We start from the raw sequence: 20,561 nt of genomic DNA, 5'->3' as shown, positions 1-20,561 counted from the left end.
AACAACTAACATTTGTCTATACAAAAAATCTTGATAGAAATAATATGTCTTCATAACAGTTATTTTTTTCTATCTAAATTTAAATTTCTTCAACATTTATTTTAATAAATCCATTCTATAAACTTTTATGAAAGACATTCTAGCAACTTAACTTATAATTAAATAAATTTAAAAAAATATAAAACAATCTTCTAAAAACAACGTTTTCAACTTAACATGTACATTTGTTCAAAAAGTTATTTTTGACTAAAATAGAAATGAATTAAAATCAGGTATTGGAATTTGGATATATTGACTTCAGTGCTTCTTTATTAGTTATGAAAGATTGAAGTTTATTTGACTGCCAATGAAGTAAAGAGTAGTGAATCAGTTATAGTTGCAGGATGAGATAACCAATGAGAAGTATATGCTTTCTGGGGTTATCCTTGTCGACGAGATACTGAAAGCTCAAGTTGAATGAGAATTACCACCACAATATTCCTGTAATGTCAATATCATTAACAAAGACCTATTTCACCTGTAGCTGTAAGAATATTTCAAGACTTAACTAATAGTAGTATATTAGAACTAGCAATTATATTATATGACATTGTAAAATTATATCAAAATATTTTAGTTTTTATTTATATTAAAATAATTTTATTTATCATGATATATGCATAAATTTTAACATATAATAATTAATGAATCTTTAAATCATTCAAAGTAACTATTTTTATTTCAAAATGTATTTAATAATAATATATGTCATTAATTTATTTTGTAGTAAGTTTTGTGGTTTTTTATTAAAAGTTATTTAGTCTTATGTACAAGTATCTTTATAATGTCAAAATTTATAATTTGATCTAGGAGGTATTTCACTTATGCTTGTATTGTTATACAAAAAAATTTGCAATGACTATATAAAAAGGGACCTAGCCAAAAAGATAAGTTAGCCGCAATATAGAAATTAGTCGTCGGCCTTACTGTTACTGTTAGTGGTGGAGTTAGGATTTTTTGTGAAGTCTGGGCAAGGTTAAGTGTCTAATTTGAAAACCAAAATTGGATATTTGGATACACATCATGTAAAATGGCACCAAATTTTAGAACCGCAAATCCACATTGATAAAAAATGAAATTATGAACAAGTACTCATATAAATGTAATTTTAAAGCGTACTAATAGACACAACATATAAATTTCCATCCACACGTCTAAAAAGAGACTACAAGATAAGAAAAAATGGATTTGTAACTCACATAAATTAAGTGTTATGAATATATTCAAAATTGAAAGCTTGAAAGAAAAGAGATGGAACATACCAATAGTGCACTAAATAAAATCACGAGGCAAATGCTCCGAGATTTCTTTGCGGTAAATGTTCGAATAATATCAACATCATCAAGTGACTTCAATATCTCCTGCTCGGTGTAACATATCATCAAGTCATTCAACCACTCATTCTTGATCTTGTTGCGCAATTTAGACTTGATAATTTTCATTGCTGAAAAAGCTCTTTCAACGGATGTTGTCGAAACTGACAATATCAAAGCCAACTCAATAAGCTTGTAGACCAATGGAAATACCAAATGTTTCGCAGTTTAAACAATCTTCATAGCCAAACTTTCAACATCATCACAAGTAGAAAAGGAAACATGCATTTTCACTAGAAGTGCATAAGCTCTTTCAAGTTGCTCCGTTATTTTTACGATCATCATTAGAAAAGTCTTCATGATAAATATCAGCAAGACAAGCAAGCTTATCAACATCAAACTTGGAGAAAGAGTTATTAGGGTCAAGACATGAGAAGTAATCAAGCACAAGATTAGTTCCTTCACTAAAGCGTGATCCATCTCCACACATATTTTGTCAATAGCAACATAAAAATCTTTGCACGGTAATGGTGAAGATTAGTGATAGTCCTCCTCCCTTCTAGCCTTGAACGACCCCGAACCAGTATTTCTTCATCCATATTTGGCACCCGAATACCTTTAGCACCTCAAAATTCTTGGAAATCACCAAATAAATTATCCCAAACATTCTCTCAATGTGGTCAACCGAGCTTTGACATCATCAACTAGTTCCATGACAAGCACAATATTAAGACCATTTCTTTGCAAGACTATTGAAAGCTCGTTTGTGATACCATACAACTTTAACATAAGCTTCAAAATGAAAGAAAATTTAAAGCTCTCCATTTTTCTATCAAACTCGCTACTTGAGATGGTCCACGTCCATCTTCATCAACCAAACTAAGTACCTTTAACACAGAGAACCACATCTCTTCCAAACGAAGTAACGTAGTTAGATGTGAACCCCATCTAGTATCCCCGGGTCTAGCGATACTAGATAATTAGTGCAAGCCCCTTCGTCCAGATATCTCACCATTCTCAAGTCTATTTAAAAATCTTGGTGTTGTGCCTCCGTCAATGTATCCTTTTTCTTGCAAGATGTGTTGTTACTTTTGGTTGTCTTACATTTTGTCAAAAACAACCTGATATCGAAGCAGATGTTGTGACATATGCCTATGTGTAGCACAGGACATCAGTCCATGACTTGGAGTGCTTATGTGTGCCCTGAAAGTCCGGTAAAGATTTTATTGTGGTTACTTACGGTGTTAGTAGCTGTATTCTGGTTATTTATTGTGGGTTGGTTTATTTGTTGAGGCAATCTCTGATTGAGGATATATCTCTATTGTGTTATTGGTCGATTGACTTGTAAACGCAATCATCATTATGAAATATTGCGTTTTGATTTGCTGTTGTTGGACTATTGTTTCAGCCTCCGGAAACCCTAGTGTGGCTGCTGAAGCATATATATATATATATGAAGACCTAAAACGTGAAGAGAACCGAGCTTTTGAGAGAAATAGATCAAGTGTTTTAGGGTTATTAATTGTGTTAGTCCTTGTGTTTGTTGTGAACAAACCTTGCTCATTGATTCTATAAGGCAAGGTTGTGTTCTGTGTTTTTGAGTATTAAAACTCTGATTGTTGTTGTTCTTACCAATCACTGTGGCAGTGATTGAGAGAAAGTGAGAGAGGCTCTCATACTTAGGTCGATATACTAAGTAGAAATACACTGGGTAGATTAGGAATAAAACTATGAGTTGTGGTGTTCATGAGTGTCTGTAGTTCCTATATCTTGAGATATCTTGAGATAGTGGATTTCCTTTCTTTGGGTGCAAATCCTCCAGACGTAGGTGAAGTTTCACTGAACTGTGTTAACAACTTTGGTGTTGTGCTTTATTTATTTTATGCTTTTATTGTTCACTGTTATTCGATTGTCAAAGCAATTGCTTAAGTATCGCGTAGAACATCTGCCATACGGAAACTAAAATTTCAAGATGCACTTGTTGTGGTCACAATCAATGAGAGGAGATGTACTCAAAGAAATAATGAATAGATGAGCAACTACTAGCAACATACACAACACCAGTTGAAAACGGTGAGCATAGCAATGGACATATAAGCAGAAAGGGTTTTCATTTAGAATCTTTTATTGTGAACCGTTAAATTCACCTCTCATATTTGAAAACTCATCATATTCTTGCCCTCGTATCCTTGAAATAGATAACTTGTAATGATCAAAAATACCATAAAGAGCATCTTTTAGTGCCTCAAATGTAGTATCATTGACATGATGTAGAGAATAAGTCGTTCCACAACTTTCCGTCTGTCGTAGGGATGACAATGGGTCTTGGACTCATTGGGTACCCGCAAAAAATACTCATAATGGGTAGGGTAAAACACCGCTAGATGGGCATGGGGTTGGGGTATGGGTAAATACCCGCAAAAATTGATAGGTACGGGTGCGGGTATGCGTACTATAGTACCCAACCCACCCCATACTGCATAATTGGTAGTATATTTTAATAAAGTTAAAATATAACTTCCTAACTTCTTTTAAAAAATACGTAAGTGAAGTCTTAATCTTATATATACGGTTCATAATCATTCTCACTTATTTCTAAGATATATTATTAACCGACAACTTTAGGAGTTTATTAATAATCTAAATTTGTAAATTTAAAGCTTCAATTCTCGCTTATTCTTTTTATAAAATACATATTCCAATGATTTTACTTCCTAAATATTCGGATGATCGTTTGTATTTTTAATTTATGCTTTTTATTTTATAATAACAGTTATATTTTGATTTTCTGTTGAAGAAAGTTAAACTTTCGCTAGCTAAATTGCGGGAAACACAGACACGGGTACGAACATATAGGTACCCACAGGATACGAGGACGAGCATTCAGGTTGCTACCCACGTGGATATGGGGATGGGTACGGGTACGTTTTGAAAACGCGGGCATCGGGGTGAGTACTATAGTACCCTACCCATTGTCATCTCTACTCTGTCGTTCAAAAACCTACACAAAAAATAGTTGGCGGCATGGAGAATAATAGGTAGTGGAAAGTACAACTACTAACCTCAACATCACTGCCATTTGCTCTTTAACAGACATATCACGTGACTCATCAATAAGAACAGAGAATTGCCCATCGCCAATTTCTTCCATAATCACCTTGGTAACTTCATGCGCACAACACATTGCAAGCTCTTTTTGAATGTCACCGAAAGTCATTGTAGAATTTTTTCCACCACGGTCAAAAGCATCTCTCACTTGTTCATTCTTAGATTTTACTCAATCTATCATCTCTCTAAAATTTCCTTTGTTTAGAGAAGTAAATGATTCATCATGGTCACGGAATGTCATGCCTTGTGCCATGAGATATCTTGAACAATCTACAGAACAAGTCAAACAGATCTTATACAATTCTTATAATTCCCTAGTTGCTTTAGCAAACTTAGTTGCCACACTTTGTCTTTGATTATTATAATCACCATAGTTCTTGACACCTGATTTGTGCCTAATATCATGATTACCAATATTATTTTTCGAGCCTTTAGATGCATGCTTCCAATCTGTTAATTCATCTTTGGTGAAGACTTCATAACCAAGTTTTTTGGCCCTTCCGAGTTACTTAAAGAGAAAGCAATAGAAACAATAAACTGCATCCTTGAACTCACTGTATTCTGTCCATGTGTACTTCTTATACCATGATTTAGAAATGCTCTTTTAGCAGTTCCAAATTTAGTACGAGGAAATTTTTCAAATCTAGTTGCATTGGACCCTTCAATATATATGTCATCCTCACTTTGTCTTGAATATCCGGAGCATACTCATCAATTTGTTTCCTACAACCTGAAATCATGGATCACTTACAATCTCATTTGGGTTAAACTCATTGGCAACATTAGACGGCGACTCTACTTCGGGTTCTGGTTGCACAACATTCACATTCTCAATATTTGCTCTATCAACCAAAAACTTCCTCATCTCTGAAATTTAATGATCTAAAGTTAATATAAACCAAATTCTAAATAGAGCTAGGCACATCATAGCCAATCAGCACTAATTCAAATTATCTTCCATTTTTATCATAGCAAATCAGCGCTAGTTTGAATAAAAGAATGGGAATCGTGTCCACACATTGTACATCAGAGTGAATATGTTGTGGAGATAAATAAGAATTAATAAAGTGAAATAATCAACAACTAAACTCAACGGCAAAACAAAACAACCAAGGAGGCAACAACACACTTCGATCCCTAATTAACAAGACTTGATATGCATCCCTAATTTCATCATTTTTCCTCTATATAACCACAACAAAGTAAAGCTTCTTCCTAAAAACGGTGTAACTTCAATCTCCACTGCCTTAATGAATCTAGATGTCTTTATGTGCTATTCACATTAACTCCTCTTCTTTCAACCGCACATCTTACAACATTGAAATCACCCATTACGCACCATCCATCCACCCTAGTGGTCACTTCTAGTTGGATCAACTCACCTCACAACATTCTCTTCTCTTCCAAAGCACAATGAGAATAAAAAATCTCCAAGACACAATCCACCAATGAAAATATATTGCCTTTGGGGCGAAGGTTGGAGTTATTTTCGATGAGACAAATGAGGAAGTCATTCAGAGCTACGCTAATCATATGATAGCTAACCATCTGAGGTTATATGGAAGTTTTTAGTGGATTTGGTGTTTTGGCTTGGGTGATTGGTTCTTTGTTTCGATCTTACTTGTGATTTATGAGTTTTTGCCTAGGTTTTTGCTTTCGTCTTGGGATCTGTTGTTGTATGGGGTGGGCTTTTGCCTAATCGTTCTGATTGTTTTCATTTGACTTTTGGGGTCTTTTTGTCATGGTCTTTTTAATGCTTTATATTTTTTTATAGCAGATTAGTCGCATATGACTTTCTCATTGAGAGGCTTGCTCTCAAAATTTGATTAACCGATATACATTTTTCTATAAAAAAGCCATTAAAATATTTAATTAATATATCAAGTGAAAAAAATTATTTATATTAGTGTTCCACCAACGCGAGATATTTTTAAAGCTCTACCATAGATTCCACAAAGAAAAGGAGTATCATAAATTCCTAATAGTATAAAGAGAACCAAAATCAAAGGCAATTAGAATTTTTAACGTAATGAGGTAGCAAACTTTTAATTTTTCCATAATAATTGTTTGTACTTCAACTAACAACTACTCAATCTCAAACTTGATTGAATTCTATGAAATTTATACATGAAACTTGTAGCCATATAGTACTTTTTAAATATGATCATAAAATGTCAGAATTTAGGTTCTAATACAGCTCCTACTGGTCCCACTATATTGAATTTATTTGTGCAAGAAAGTGACCAAGCCATTCTGGCCTAACAATTCGGTGCAAACTGGAAATTATTAGATGAAATTGGAATTGAACTCTTGCTATTTCTGTTTAAGTAGTAGCCTCTATTTCCTCTTCACACTTTATCACTTTCAACTTTATATTGTATAGTTTAACACGTATCAAGATTTGTATGAAATAACTTGTCTTGATTCATATGTTAAATCAAGTCAACTATGTCAAAAAGTTCAAATTTCCAAAACTAAAATCATCTAGCTATAACATTCATTCTCTTGCCATAAACTTCATCTATATATGCTCCCTCCTATACATCTAGTCCTCTATAGGCATATAAGGTGGGACAAAAGGCATTTGGTCCTTATTGTAGAAGACCCAAAATTAAAAACTGCAAATTTCTAAGTCACGGATCAAAGTTTGCAAGCTATTTCAAGTATTATTAATTAATAGGTAAATGGTAATGCAACCAAAGTTAAGTGAAAAGTTATAATATCCTCTCTCTGGCAATTACTTGTTGATTGGGAAAATAATTGGGGTAGGGACAGTCTCAATTCTCAAAAGTTTATGGCTCTCGTGTGGCATTGATTTTCATTCTCAAATCTCTTTTGTACTTGTTTAATTACTTGATGCAAAGAAAGACCAAAAAGACTGTGAGACCCACACAAACACTAGATAAAAGCACTAGATAATAATCATAGAACTTTCATTAACAACCCTTTTTTATTTATTTAACTTTAAAGATTTTTAGACCCTCTCTTCTCTTCTCTTCCCATTGCGCACGCCCTTAATCTCAGGCCCCACACCTTCAATGTTCTTGCACAGAGCTTGTTTTGATGCACTTACTATTCAATTAACACAAGGTACTTGACCCCACCTAGTCCTTTCAAGTAGGACCCCCCCAACACTTCAATTATTTTATGCGCGTGATTGTGCACGTGTGGTGTCCTCTCTAATCTCTATCACCCCTTAATCACAAATTGATATTTTTTTCCATATTTGAGTTATGAACATTCATATTTTTATTTTTGTGAGATTAGTCATTTTTGTTAAAAATGTAATCATTTATGTTCTTTATCCAAGAAGCTTTTAGGATAACTAATCTATGACATGTTGTATCAGAACTTTTATAATTAGGTGATTTAGAGTTCGATCACGGCCGTGCTCAATTCTTCTCATAAAAAAGTTGTATTTAAGCACATAGTATGTGAGTCTGTACATTATTGACACTTTTAACCTAAGTGGACTCTTTGTTAAGAAGGCGTGCTAAAAATATAATCATTCAAGTATCATTTACCTCATAACTTAAGTTTTTATGAGAATTGGTTCTTAAAAACTTCCAATTGACATGGGTTGTTTAAAATTTACAATACTCAAAATTGAAATGCTATTTACTGGAATTAAACACGTTCCAACAAAGTCTAGTCTTATGATAAACAAGTTAGACACTATAAGATGCAATAATGATATACTCACACCTCATTTTTTCTCCACTTCATTTCCACTTATTTGTATTTTTATCTCGCTTCTCTTATCATCTATTACATATTATACTTTCTCTCTCTTATTTTTTCTTTTCTTCCTATCTCTCTCATCTTCCACCTCTTTCCACCTCATCTTTTAGATGTGAAAAAATAATTATTCTATAAGATGAGAACGGGCTGAGATCCTCTCCAGTGGATTTATCTCAGTTTTTCTCAAGTGGACATTTGTGGCGGTTTCGAACCGTAAAAAAATGTTGCCAGATGCCACAAATGCTGTCAATTTTTTGCAGCAGCATTTTGTGGCGGCTGGAAAATTTTTGTGGCGTTTCAAAACCGCCACAAATGTCCACTAAAGAAAAATTGAAGAGAAATCTACTGGAGAGGATCTGGACCCGATGAGAACACGAGTTTGATTCACAAACAAGCTAAGTCATTTGTTGAAATAAATTAAACAACTATACAATTTTGAATTTTCTGAACAGATGAGAACATCTTTTAAACACTAAACATGTATCATTTGAACCGGTTAGTAAACCCAATTTCATATGTCTATCTCTTAATTGGTTGGGTGCAATATAATTAACACCCATACGTACCTCACAACACAATTAACTAAAATCATCAAATCATGGAATATATTTGGCCATTAATTTCAGCATGAAAGAAATAAAATTGATTCGTGTGTGTGTATATGGCATAGTTAGTTATGGTGGTAAGGGTACGTAACAGTGACAAGTTGGCCAGCGTGTCGGTGACCGAGCAGTCAAATGGTGGATGAAACTCTGTGATTTGGCCACGTAATCACTCTTGACAGCAGCACGTGTTGATGGCAGCCTGAGGGCCCTCCACATCATTATCATTGCCATCATTATAATCATCATTAAATTTTTTCTCTTTTTTCAATTGTTTATTTTTAAAATCTTGTTAACAACTACGTTTCAATTTTTCAAAGAAAGTATTATTAGGTTATTTTATATTTTAACACAATGAATATTTTGATTAACGATTTTTTTATTTCTAATTTGCATCTTAAAGGTACTATTAAAATCTTTTTACATTTTAAAGTATTGTAAATAAATAATTTACAGTATATTACCCAAAATATATAATTTTTTAAAATGCTTTTGATTAATTAAGAATAAGTGTTGAATAAAATTATAATGAAATGTTTATATATTAAATATTTTAACTTAATTACTCACAAATATTTTATGAAGAAATTTTAAAATGTCGATACATGAAATGGTTTATTTTTTATAAACATATTTTCTTAATGACATGAATGAGGTCATTCCTACATTTTTAATTTGAGTCATTATTAAAAAGTAAATGTGAAGGCCGGAAGGATAGGGGAGAACGCAACCGGTTTCGTAGCCAGAACACATAGAACTGAGATGTTGGTTTATGCAACTTCCTCAGAGCCCAAACAAGATGCGCTAGGAGCCGAGGTTATATATGGTACTGTGGTGGGGGATGAGATTGGCATTAGATCGGAGCTTAAGGCGTTATCTTTGAATCTGACTCAGCTGCTGTCGTGAGGGCCTTGGAGTCTCCCTCGTCTTGCGCTGCGATGATTGTTTCTGTGATCCTTGATTGAAAGGCACTAGCCTCCAGATTTCGGAGTGTTGGCTTTTTCCATGTTTAGCATCAAGCAATTACTCAAGCGCATACCCTAGCCTCCACAGACGGATGCATGCTGGTAAGTGTTGTCCCCCACAAATTTTTTGTGATTCAAGTGACACACTAGCAATATAAGTAGTACATTAACCTTAAATGTTAGTCTAGTGGCGCATGACATGATCTCATACTTGATAGGTCGCAAGTTTGAACACACTAATAAGAAGGTAAGGTAAAGGTAAGTCTTCTATAAATGTTTTTTGTATTTAACAATTTTCTCTGCCTTAAACTGGTACATCAACCTTCACGCTAAATTTTTGTAACCAAAAAAGTATAAATAGCATATTTTATAGTAACCCGGTCTCATTGGTAATAATTTTCACAATTTAATTCTTTCACATATAATGCCACTAAAAGTCTCAATGTCTTTTTTTTTTTCATTTTGCTTCCTCAACATCAATACATCATATTCCTTTTTTTATCTTTTTGTCAAACCTCTCTTCTTTCCTTCGATTTTTTTGCATGCTCTTCTTTTCTTTCTTATATCTTATATCCTACTTATTAAAATTTGGGAAACCAAACTCAATAAAAAGATTAGACTCTGAAATCACATTATAATTTGAGTTAATTTAAACTTTTTAAAAGTTAAATTAAGTGTGAGAATTGTCATATCATATACGTACTATTAAATTTCTTATTGTTTTTTTACAAATTCTGCTTTTCATAAAAAATATACACAAAAAAATTAAAAAAGACACAAGTGATTATTTCATAAAATAAACAAAAAATAAACAAATTCATTATTTAACATTTAATTTCTCATCATGTTTATTGCTTCCACAATTTTGAAGCTTTGGATCGGACATTACTAACTTCTATTGCTTATAATTTCCGTTTTCAATATGTGGTGAGAGAATCCTCATCCAAATGTTGATCATGCTTTATTTGTAGACGGTTGCGTATACTCAATTTGTGAACGCTTGCTTGTCAGATTAATATATTGATTACTTTCCATAAAATAAAAAAAAAAAGTTGAGTCATTATTATAAAATCTCAAAAAGCCACATGTTAGTATTCACTAAATTAATTCGACTTTTTATAATTTCCTTACTTTCACGAAACTACCTAAAACCTTTTTTCCCCATTTTCAGTGCCCATTTATTCATGCTGAGATGAACACCATCAATATGAGGACCCCACTCGTGAAATCATACATGTTTGGATCTTTTAGGCTTTTAGCTTACGAAAGTGATCAGCTAGTAGTAAAAAACATTGTTTGCTAGTTTCACCTGCCGTTCATTTTTGCTGAGACAGGAAAGAAAGAAAATAAAACACACAACCACGTCACCCTCATTCAACGCCAAACTTTCTCACGTAATAATATCATTACTATTATTAAATTTTTAGCGGCAGTTTTTGTATTTAAGGAAAATAATTAAGAAGATAAAAAGAAATTTAAAATCCACATTGCAAGTGCTTGACTTGGATGAGTGCCACGTATTGAAAATCAGGTGTTGGTGACAGGTGCGAGTTGCGACACACGGGTGACGATAGTGAAGCTCTCAGCGAGTATGATGGTATTTTGGAAGCGGCGAGCGTGGGGAAAACGAAATAGATAAATTTTGTTGTCGTGAGCAGATAGATAGATTCATTCACCTTTTTCACTTGCTGAGAGAAGAGATCTAAGTAACTGTAAAAACTGATTACTCTGCTACTTCTTTTTCAGGAGTCCCTACAAGCCATCTTTCTTTTCTCTAGTTCTGCCACCACTCCATTTTCATCACTCATTTATTTGCTAGTAGTGAAAATCAAAAGAAAAGAAAAATGTAATTGAGTTGAGTGTGGAAAAGTTCAAAGGCATATGCTTATATACATTATTGTAAAATTGATTTTAAAGTTAAACTCAGTTTTGGGGGAAAATTCTTTCTATGAGAATTTTCAGTGCTATAATTATTTCCGAGACAGAAAAATTGATTCAAAAACATATAATGTTTGATGAAAAAAATTCAATAATGTATAATATAAAATTATTCCTTTCACGCACACATTCCATTATTTTTAACATTTTTCCTAAAATGTAGGATTTTATTTTACAATACTTCAATATTTAATTTCATATGCTCCATAACTTCTACGATTTGCCCCTTTTACGGTTCGTTTCAAGAAGAGTACCTTCATCTTTCCATGGATTGCAGCATCGGGATTCCTTTATAGAAGGACATGTAGCATGATTGACCCTTAGTTCTTTGTTGCGACTGATAAAAATGGGTGTACAGAAATATCACAGGTAGGAGAATTGCAACAGATGGTGTTGCTTGGCCTCGTTTCTTTGTAACGATGTTATGGGTGATTTAGCGCATAAGGAACAAGTGAATTTTCAATCAGACCCAGTCGAGTATCTCTCGGGTTTAGGGCTTTATCAAGTCGTTGGGGATGGAGCAACATGTTGATGTTTATGTCGCGAGATTAGCATCTGTAATAGGTGAGTGAGGAAGTGTGTTCGACATCATAGGCAAAGCACATCGACAAACTTGGAGGCTTATGGAAGAAGGTTGGGTGAAGTTTAATTGTGACGGTGTCGTGACCAGGGATCTACATGCGAGTTGTGGGAGTGTTGAGGGATGCAATGGGCCAGTGGATCAAAGGTTTCAGCATAAACATGGGGAGTCGAGCGTATGCTAATTATTTTCTTGCACAATTTACGACGGTCTCTACGGCGGTGGAGATTGTGATTGGTTTGGAGATTCCTCAAGTTATTATCGTGTGTGACTCACTTGATGTGATTCGGCTAATTATAGGTTAAATTGTTAGTGCGCATTAGTAGAGGGAGATATCGCAGTCTATTTATTACTTGCAACAAGTTTATGGAGCCATGGTGTTTTAATTCGTTCATAGAGAAGCAAATGTTCTTTCTAACTATTTGGCTCATGTTGAGCTTATGTTTTCTTTAATTTGGTAATTACTTTAAAGACCCTCCATTTGGAGATTTCCATAGGTTGCTCTCTCGGAATATTTGGAGGTTGCACCTTCAATCTCACTTACGTTGCTACTTCTTTTGCTTTGGTTTCTAGGGGCTACCCTTCATTGTAACAAAAAAATTGATATCTAACACTTAAAACATATAATCATAAAAAATTAGGGAATTGTTATTCAGGCCCCCCCTCCCATCTATTCAGACCCTGTTAAATTCGTAAAATCCGAAAAAGCCCTTTATGAAAAAAATTTCGCTCGCACTGTGAAAGTGCGACCAAAACGCACTTGGAAAGTGCGTCCATCACGCACTTGGAAGGTGCGTCCATCACGCACTTTCAACGTGCGTTTTGGTCGCACTTTCACAGTGCGAGCGAAACGCACTAATTTCTTTTTTTTTTCTTGTTTAATTTCTGGAAGAAATTTGGGACTGACACTTCTTGATTAAGGTAATAGGACCATTCTGAGCTCAAATATGTAGTCAGAATCTCCAAATTCCGACACCTTATAGTAGTCGCTTTAGTATCAGGAGCGGTGCGGTTTGGAAAATTGGACAATTTTTTATCCCGGATGCGAAGTCGACCAACTGCAAAGTTGAAGAGAAAAATCAAACGATCATAACTTAGCACCTTCTTTGAAGGTCCTAAGATTTGTGTAACTTATCCAAATTCATTCATCTGGTATTTTATTTTTAATTTCAAACATTTTTTATTCCACCATAAATCTCCAAATATTCTAACTTGATTTACTGTGGAGTCTCATAATTTTAAAAATCATCTGACATCAGTTCTGTACAAATTTACAGAAATTCGCCATTTAAAAGTGCGTTCACTTCGCACGTTATACGTGCGTTAACGACGCACTTTTAAAGTGCGTGCGTAACACACTTCTAAAGTGCGTTTATTTGCAAAAAAAAAATTAAAAACGACAGTAACAACTCCCTACAATTGAAAATTTTCAAAAACGACATACAATGGAGCTTGTGGTGGTGGTGGCGGCAGTGGTGGCGGCGGCCATAGGGGTGGCGGTGGTTGGGGGTGGTGGTTGGGGGTGAGAGTAAGAGGAAAGAGGTAAGGAGAGAGGAGAGAGAATGTGAGGAGGGGGTGGGTTTTTTTTGTATTTTTTTCATTAAGGATATTTAAGTATTTTTGCATTTTTCAGGGGTCTAAATAGTTGTGGGGGTTCTGAATAACAATTCCCAAAAAATTAACCACATTTAATTCATAAACTATATAAAAGATTGATTAAGAGTTCAAGACTATAAACAACAAGAAAAAAATCTTAGGTAATGTCAGGTATTGAACTGAACAAAATAGAATGGAATGAAATGAAAGTAATTGTACATTATTATTTATGCACAATATATATGGTAACTTCATAACATAACTTCATTGGTATATGACTAGAATTTTAATTACATATGTAAATACATCATTTTTACCATTCGATTAAATATTAAAAATTGAACTCGACAATATACGTGTGTGGAAATATTCTACTGAGTTTAAATTAAAAAAAAAATTACAAAAATTATCATATAAAAATTTCACAAAAATTATTTTACAATAATTGCACAAAATTTATAATAAAAAATTTAAAATTATTATTACAATTTTGATTTCTAATAAAATATTAGCACTAAAGTTATAAAGAAATGCTAATTTTATGAAAAATATGCATAGTTATTAATTGTTACTCCCTCCGTTCCTATATAACTGACACTTTAAGGTTGTTGCACAAGTATTAAGAAATAACAATTAATGTTCTTGTTTCATTAAAATTACTATCTAACTTCCTATTACACCCTTTATCTCTCTTATTAATTCTAACTTTTAAATTTTTCTACCACCAATAAATGAAGGGTACAATTGGTAAAGTATAATTAATGCTCTCTTGAACTTTGTAAAGTGGCAGATAATTAAGAACAAAATTCAACTAGAAATAGTGTCAGCTATTTAAGAACGGAGGGAGTAATGTATTAAACACATAATGATTTTATAATTCATATTAATTTATAAAGATACCAACTAAGTGTTGGTTCAAATGGAGGGAACTTCAGTCTCTTGAGCTGGTAATCTTTGGTTTGGTCCCTATATCCATGTGTAAGAAAAAATATTATTGGGAGGAGTCCCCACGTTCACTACGACAAAAACAACAATCTGCAACGATGTTTGTAACATATTGACCCTAAACCCTAAAATCGACAATAAACCCGACTTAAACCTTAGAATCGGTCGAAAAACCTAAAATCATCCAAAAACCCAAAGTTGACCCTGGACCCGACTTGAACCCTAATATCAGTCAAAAAACCTAAAATCAGTCAAAAACCCTAAAATCGACAATAAACACAACTCGAACCCTAATTGATCGAAAAACCCAATAATCAACCATAAAGCCTAAATTTGATAGTAAACCCGGCTTGAACAATAAAATCAACCGAAAAACCTAAAATCGACCTTAAACCTAACCAGAACCCTAAAATTGGCCAAAAACCTCAAATCGGCCCTAAACCTTAAAATCGACCTAAAAGCCAACCTAAACCCTAAAATCGGCCGAAAAACCCTAAAATAGACACTACACCCAACTTGAACCCTAAAATAAGTTTTTGGATCGATTTTAGGGCTTAGGCCTTGTTTTGGGACAATTTTAGGGTTTAGAGTCTATTTTAGGGTTTTGGTTCGAGTTTAGGTTTTTCTGCCAATTTTAGGATTTAGGCTGGGTTTGGGTCAATTTTAGAGTTCTTCAGTCGATTTTAAGGTTTAGGTCGAGTTGAGGGTCAACTTTAGGGTTTCAGATGATTTTAAGTTTTTGACCAATTTTAGGGTCCAGGTCTGATTTAGGGTCGATTTTAGGTTTTTGGCCGATTTAGGGTTCTGGTCAGGTTTAGGGTCACTTAGGGTTTTAGGCTGATTTTAGGATTTTGGGTAGATTTTAGGTTTTTCTACCGCTTTTAGGGTTTAAGGAAAGTTTAGGGTCGATTTAAGGGTTTTGGGCCAATTTTAGGTTTTTTTTTCCGACTTTAGGGTTCATGTCGGGTTTAGGGTAAACTTAAGGTTTTGGGTTGATTTTAGTTTTTTCGGCCAATTTTAGGGTTCAATTTGGGTTTTTGGCCGATTTTAGGTTTTCATGCCGACTTTAGGGTTCAAGTCGAGTTTAGGGTTAATTTTAGGGTTTTTGGCTGATTTTAGGTTTTTTAACTAACTTTATGGTTCAGGTCGATTCTAGGGTTACTCAATTATTCATTATGAATTTGTATTAATTATAGTTCAACTAGTATAAGTAACTAAATTGAATTTGTTGAATTGGTTCGACTATGAACTGAATTTAAAAGAAAGTGGTACGATTCTTGGCAATTGGTTCAGTTATAACCACCAGCTTGACACCAAAACCTATTTCTAGCATCTTTCTTGATACCATTTTGCTCATCTTATAATTTTGTTTTCTCTCAATGGAACATGGAAAGTAAATATTAACTATAGACCATTATTGAGCTATCTCCCTAAAATCCTTTCACGCCCAAGAAACCTTCACCAACACATAATTTATCAATATAAAATTTCCTTTTTTCTAAATACTCAAAAGACCACCAGTTGTATTTTCTACAGGCTTTACTATCAATTCATATAATTCATTCCTCACATAGAACCACAAGATTATCTATCATTTCATTTTGTGTCTCATAAAATTAAATAAGTTTAATTTTTCCTTCAACATTAATTCTCTAATAATTAATTTTTTAACCATTCCCCCTAAACCCCTTATATTATAACTTAAAAATAACCCCTTCTACCTTCAAGCTGGTTAATCCTTTTTCGTTTTTTCTTGAAAAAAAACCTTCAAGCTGGTTAATCCTAAAATTAATATGTTATGTTTTACATTGAAATGTTGAAGTAAATTGATTCTCATTGTAGTAAGTTAATCTCTAAAAATAAACCGTATATTTAATTGGCCTTAAAAATTATTAAATGCTAATTTGATTCTAGAATGTTTAGAATGAATATGAATTCAAACTTTCAATAACTTAAGCAATGATTATTTTTGTTGTAAGAAATGAATATCCGGCCAATTCTTTAAAAAAATATCGATAGAAAAATATTTTGAGATGTATAGTATATAATTTTATTAAAAAAATGTTATTTGATTACTATTAGTTTGACCACAACCACTGCTCAATTACGATTGAACCATCAAACCTTAAGCTAATATCTCATTTGGTTCAATCAGCGGTCCGAGTCTCAAAACACTTAATTTAGTGGGATATTCACTCATTTCCACATCAAATTCATGTAGAGTGTGATTAAAGTTAATGTAAATAGTGTAAATACTCATTGCAAGGAATAATAGTTTTACAAAAGGAAAAAAAAAAACTCTAATGTGCACATTTAACTACATTGTTATTCATTGGTGATAGTCTTTACAAAATGCCCAATGGAGTGCCCGTTTGGTATAGCGTTATAGGGCAGGTGGACGCACATTTATGTGTAAACTCCAGTTTGTCAAGGTTGAAAATGCGCCCATTGGACAATCTCACATGCCGACACAAACGTGCTCGGAATCATCATACGCTCTCATTTGTCGTTTGTGATTCAGTAGGCCTAAAAGTTGTATGACTTCTAAAACTTTTTAGTAACAATATGGGGTCACTGAAAAACCAACCAATCGTTTCCTATTCACTTCATGATAGTGTTGCTCACGAATCTTCTAACATTCTTGGCGTTATTCGTCAAACACATGCTTCCTGCATACTCTTGGCCCTCTTCATTCCGATTATCACCACCGGTTATCAAATTTGAAATCGATCCTTATTTTGCTTTGCCTTTAAGTAAATTTTTTGTTTTTATTTGTTTCTTTATTGGAAAGTTTACCAAAATTTTTTGTTGCACATAATAATTTTTATATAAATGGTAATTATTTATGTGGAAATAAAATTTAATTAAGAATGGCGTGATGAAGCCACATCAGTTCTGCCTTGCCACTTGGCACTTTCGACAAAGCTCTGCTCTTCAGCGAGGACCAAAACCAAACTGCCTGCAATCGTGGCGATAGAGGCCAAACTATTTTCCGGGGAGGGACTAAACTTGAATTCTCGTACAAACACAGGGACTAATTTGATGATTAACCATTTTATTTTCTTTCTTTAGCCTTCACCTCCGACAACCCCGTCACCATTTTCGTGATTGCGAAGAGTCTTGGGGAAGCTCCCCCCCCCCCCCGCCATCGCCTCCATTGTACCTGCCTCCAACGCTGCCGCTTTCTCCCCTACCCTGACACGTACCTAGAAATTATCCATACCAAACACACTCTTTACATACCTTTTTCAAGACATAAGACATAACACAAACACAAACCACTGGATCTCCTACTTAGGCTTCACCTCTACCAAAGAGAACCGCACATACCAATCAACGTCACGTAACACTTAAACATACAAAAACTTCTCAATGAAATATTCACTCATTTTGATACTAAACCCATGTAGAGTATGACTAAAGTTAATGTAAATAGTGTAAAAAAGAAATAATAGTTTTACAAAAGAAAAAAAATTAATGTGTACACTTAGCTTTACTTTCATTCATTGGTGATAGTCTTTAAAGGATGTCTAATGAATCGTAGTACACTGTCATTTGTCGTTTCTGATTAAGCAAGCTTAAAAGTTGCCTGATTTCTGAAGCTTTTTGGTAACAATGTGGGGTTGCTGAAGAACTAGCCAATCGTTTCTTATTCACTTCATGCGAGTTTCATTCACGAATCTTCCACAAATTTGGCACTATTCGTCAATCACGTGCTTCTTGCATACTTTTTCCCCCTCGTTGTTCTGATTATCAAATTTGAAATCGATCCTCATTTTGCTTTGCGTTTGAGTAGATATTATTCGTTTTTGTTTGTTTCCTTATTGGAAAATTTACTAAATTTTCAATTAAAGACGTTCAACGGTTAATGAAGGTTATTTTTCTTTACAATCAGAATGTTGATTAAATGTTACTATCTGCTAATCAATACTTTTACACATAGAATATCGTTTAAATATTAAATAAATAAATTTATAAATATCTATCGGTACGAATAATTTTGCCCACCACGAGTTTTTATTCATGAGTATTCACGATCATATATAATTTTGACATTACTAAATGTAGAGAAAAATGAAGTAGAGATATTTTTGCAATTTACACATCTTAAATCTAATTCATTGAGTTCAAAACGGTCTATATTGTCAAAGTTTTCATGAACCGCAGTGATATTTTTTAAGATAGCTAAAACCAGCCAATGAGGGTAAGCTAAAATAAAATGATTGAATGGAAATTGGTAGAAAACCTAAAATAGTTGAGAAGTGTCAAGATGAGTTAATTAAAATCCCCGTGAGCGAAAGATCCATTTTAATCAAGAGAGAGAATCTTAATTAATTGATAGCGATGGATCAGTCTTCCATCGCACGTACGGGTAAAGTTAAGCAGAATAAATAGTCTATTTTTAATGAGAGAAACTGAAGGTACTAAACCAATGACTCTTACAACTTTATTCAACTCTCATCTTTCCTGGGGAAACACACTAGATTCGCCTTCACTTAACAATTTCCCTTTCTCTTCACTTCTATTTATGGTGTATCAATATCATCTTGAGTAAATACATAATAATGTTTAAAATTCATTTTCAATGATATTTTTAATTTTTAAATATGTGGTCAGGTTGTAAAATTTGTAAAACTTGTATGACATTATTTTTTATATCACTTTTCAAAACACACACATAATTGAATGACTCTCTTATAAATTACACAAAAATCTTGAAACTTAAACCAAACAATTTGTTTTATTTTATTTTTCAAGGTATGAGACTAATCCTTAATTAAGATTTTGAAATTAATACTCACACGCTCTCTTTTGTAAGTCTTTTTTAATAGATTTTTTTTTTGAAATAATAGATTATTTTTGAATATAAGACACTTTATAATATCTTTCTAAATTTATCCTCCTATTTAATAAGAAAGAAATATGTAGACTTTGAAAATTTATTAAGTTAGATATAAATTAATGAGAAATTAAATATATAATTAAGGCGGAAATAAATTAATTGAATTTAAAGTTTTTAAATAAATAATATTTAGAAAAGTTAATAAAAAAATTTACAATTTTATTTTGGTACACTGGAAAAACAAAACACATCCTCCCATGATTGATCCCTGGACCTCCCCTTCCCAACTCATATGTTCTCAGCTCTTACCACTTAAGCTTGCTGATAATTATTTTTCTTAATTTTGAAAAATTAGATAAAAATGACTACAGGTGGATCGAGTATATATATATATATATATATATATATATATATATATATATATATATATATATATATATTGAACAGATAAAATTCTTTATTTTAATTTATATTATTGAAATGGGAGAAAATTAAACTAAATTAATTAATGAATCATTTTTTTATTAAACTTTTTTTATCTTGAAATGTTGTGCTGGTGCCACAAGGTATCCAGACATGTAACCTTAAGCTATATATAACCTTACCAACCTAGACTGAATTACCAGTTATGTTTATCTGTTATTAATGATACCATTAAATGGGCCTTTCCTACATATATTTGCTTGAAGTAAGTAAATAGAAGGATTTTTAGAAGAATTAAGAAAGATGAAGATAAGTGAGACAATATTATAGAAATTAGTAAAAATTAATAACAAGAAGACAGCATCACATCAATCACCATGTATCAGAATATTAAGCATAACCAACACAACTAGTAAACAGTTGGACACCATAAACATTTTATCTAGAGTTCAACATTTGGGCGACATA

The 20,561-nt window shown here is 33.0% G+C and overlaps 1 pseudogene; it reads right to left on the bottom strand.

The window, feature by feature from the left end:
- Positions 1 to 1,311: 1,311 nt before the first annotated feature.
- On the bottom strand, positions 1,312 to 5,325 carry LOC130732048 (uncharacterized; annotated as a pseudogene).
- Positions 5,326 to 20,561: the final 15,236 nt, after the last annotated feature.

Source organism: Lotus japonicus, chromosome 1 (genome assembly GCF_012489685.1).
Source record: "Lotus japonicus ecotype B-129 chromosome 1, LjGifu_v1.2".
Lineage (NCBI taxonomy): Eukaryota > Viridiplantae > Streptophyta > Magnoliopsida > Fabales > Fabaceae > Lotus > Lotus japonicus.
This window is presented reverse-complemented; position numbering and strand designations above follow the sequence as displayed.